Genomic DNA, 3,026 nt, shown 5'->3' on the forward strand with positions numbered 1-3,026 from the left:
AAGTCCTGGATTTGGTGGCTTGCTTTCTCACTTTCCTCTCTCTGTCTCTCTCTCTCTGGTCAAATTAAAATAAATGAATGAATAAATAAAATTGAATAAAATAATTCTTTAAAAAAAGTTTATTTAGAGAGAGAGAGAGACACTCTCCCATGCCTCTCCGTTCTAGTCCTGACCACTGCAGATCAAGGCCCACGTGCACACCTGGCATGTCCAACATACCCAAGAGGTCCTGGGATGTAAACCCAGGAACTTCCTCATGTGAGTCCAGTTGTGTTGTTACTGTTCTGCCATCTTAACCCTGCCTGTTATTTCTTTATCTTGCCTTATTGCACTGGCTAGAACTTCCAGTACCATGTTAAATAAGAACAGTGACAGAGGATATCCTCAATCTATATCTAATCTTAGGAAGAAAGCATTAACTAGGTGGAGGTGGAAGTTCAGGCTCCCCATTGGTCTCCACTGACAATGAAGGGGAGAAGTATGTTCTTATTACCAGCAGGAGGGGAGAAATGCCAACCTCTACATGGCCTTCTCTAATAACATCCAGACAGGAATTTTGTAAAGTCTCTTTATACCCTTGTAAGGATGAAAGTCTAACTCTTCACTCAGCCTTTGCGGACTGACTAGAGGTGGGACCATAGTTTTATTTAGCTGTGTGTGTGTGTGTGTGTGTGTGTGTGTGTGGTGTTTGGCTAGAGTGGAGTGGTTATCGTCTAAAAATATTCTTTCTTGATAGAGTGCCACTTTCCTGGTCTTTGGCTAGAGAGAACAGATTTTTGTTGTGTTGGAGATTTCTGTTTGTTTGTGCCTGTTGGTGTGTCTGGGTTGCCTTCTTCTTTGGCTTTCATTTTTGGATGTACAAAGCGAAAGGAAACCCAGGTACCACACCACACGTCATTCCCCAAGCCCCAAGGTCACTAGCCAGTTGGCCTTTTGCGCTCCACCTTCCAGAGTCTTCTTACGTTTGTTCTACATATAATATCCAGGAGTTTTCCATTGTACTTGGTGGGAGTAATATGGAAAACTACTCCATGTTCTCAGAATGATTTTTTGAACATTTATTTTATGCCAGCCATAAACATAGTGAAATGTTTTTCATCTGTTTTCAGAGGCCTTAAGGGTTAGCAGAATAGAGAGATATGCAAACAAATAGTTCAGATACAGTGCTATGTGCATTTCCGTAGAAGACTCTACAAGGTATTCTTAAGGCTTGAAGGAGGTGGGGGTCACCATTCTACCTGGGGGGAGGGAGCAAGAATGGCTTTTTAGAGAAGGTAGGTTATGCATGAGCTAAACTGAAAGATAAACAGATGTCCGATGGGATGATGAGAAAACAGCAGGTACAAAGGCTTTGGAGCCTCCGAAGGGTGAGGGTTCAGAGAACTCACTGCAGGCTGCCCCCTGTGCTGGGCTATGCTAAGGAAGCTAGAGGAGAGATGAGACCAGAGAAGTTAGTAGGGAGCAGTAAGGGGTTGCCACGCTAACCCTTGGAGCATACGGTCATAAGGGATAAGGTCAAATTTGTATTTCCGAGTGGTCACCCTGGAATGGACAGTGCAGGAAGTGGAGAGACCAGTGAGCACGTTTCTGGTTATGGTTCAAATGAGGACTGAACCAAGACAACGATGGTGAAGGCAAATTGCAGAGATGTGTTGGAGAGATATTTGGGAGACAAGATTTTTAAGAAGAGACGAAAAGGAGGAGCTTGGCTCTTTGACTGAGTAGCTTCAACTGAGAAAACGAGTATCCGGTTTTAAGAGGAGAAGAGAGAAAATAAATTGAGCTTTAGACCTGTGAGTTTGGAGCCTCTGTGAAAGCACAGTGAGGATGTCAGATGGATGAGCGTCTCAGCAGAGAAGGTAAAGCCAGGCGGAAACAGACTTGAGAGTCATCGCCTAGGCCGTGTAGTTAAAGACATAGAGCTCCCTACCAGGGCTTTAAGAATGAAAAAAGACGAGGGCCAGAGTGCAGCACGGGAGTGCAAAGCCACGTCTGTGAGGCAGTCTTACGTGGGAAGCTCCCTACTTCAAGTCCAAAGACCTCCCTGAGTATGCCAGGCACGCGCATGCCCATGATCTGGGCCAGCTGAGGCTGCGGGTGGATTGCGGTGTTGAGACCCTGCCAGGTTGCTGTCTCCCTCCTGAAAGGAAGAAATACACGCTCTTTAAAAAAATAATTTAAAAGAAGACCAAGAACAAATCTGCCATGGTTAAGGGGCGGGTTGCAGAAGGAGAGCCCGGGCTGGCTTCGGCAGCACATGTACTAAAACTGGAATGACGCAGAGAAGATTAGTGTGGCCCCTGCGCGAGGATGGCACGCAAATTCACGAAGTGTGTTAGTTTTCTGTTAAAGAAATAGTAGAAGGGGAGTCACAGTGGATGCTATGCAGAGTCTGAGGAGGGCGGTCAAAGACAATCGCAAGTCTGCAGGGGCCGGTCTCACCTGAGACCACGTTACAGATTACAGAGGAAAGGTTATGCCGGGAACTGCTGGGATGACAGAACTGAGAAGACCAGCAGGGGACGAAGTGCCTACCACATCCAGGGTCAGGGTGATAGGATCTTAGAATCTGAAACCACAAAGGGCCAGTCTGGGAGGGGTTGGGGCCCCCCAAGAGACTTAGATACTGCTGGAGACACCGCCTGAGGCAGAGAGGAGGAAGGGTCTCAGGGTCTCAGTGTCTCTTGTTGGCAGAACCCAGCCAGAAGCCCTGGGACGGTCAGGCTATGGGAATCAGCTCTGCCCTGTGCAGGGAAGAGCTGGCGGTGCTGAGGAATGGATGCCAAGGCCAACCCTGGGGCAGGCACAGAGGTCAGGGAGCTGAGAAATCCAGAAGGGAGTAGTGTTCCAGTGACCAGTGTCTCAGAGAGGTCAGCTGGCCCAGGTGAAGTTCCCTCCTTCCCTCCGGGGTTTGCAGATTAGGGAAACATCAGCGACCTTACTAAGAAAAAGGGCTTGGGGACCAGCAGATTGTGTGGTGGTTAAGGCTCTGGACACTCCCACATGGCTGACCATGGTTCAAGTCC

General features: G+C 47.8%; 1 non-coding gene across 1 annotated transcript; it reads left to right on the forward strand.

Moving 5' to 3' along the window:
* The first annotated feature begins 2,238 nt into the window (after positions 1-2,238).
* Positions 2,239-2,345, forward strand: LOC114009086 (U6 spliceosomal RNA). The gene has a single exon (XR_003550561.1). It is a non-coding gene; the product is annotated as a U6 spliceosomal RNA (small nuclear RNA).
* Positions 2,346-3,026: the final 681 nt, after the last annotated feature.

Source organism: Tupaia chinensis, unplaced genomic scaffold (genome assembly GCF_000334495.1).
Source record: "Tupaia chinensis unplaced genomic scaffold, TupChi_1.0 Scaffold000453_2, whole genome shotgun sequence".
Taxonomy (NCBI): domain Eukaryota; kingdom Metazoa; phylum Chordata; class Mammalia; order Scandentia; family Tupaiidae; genus Tupaia; species Tupaia belangeri.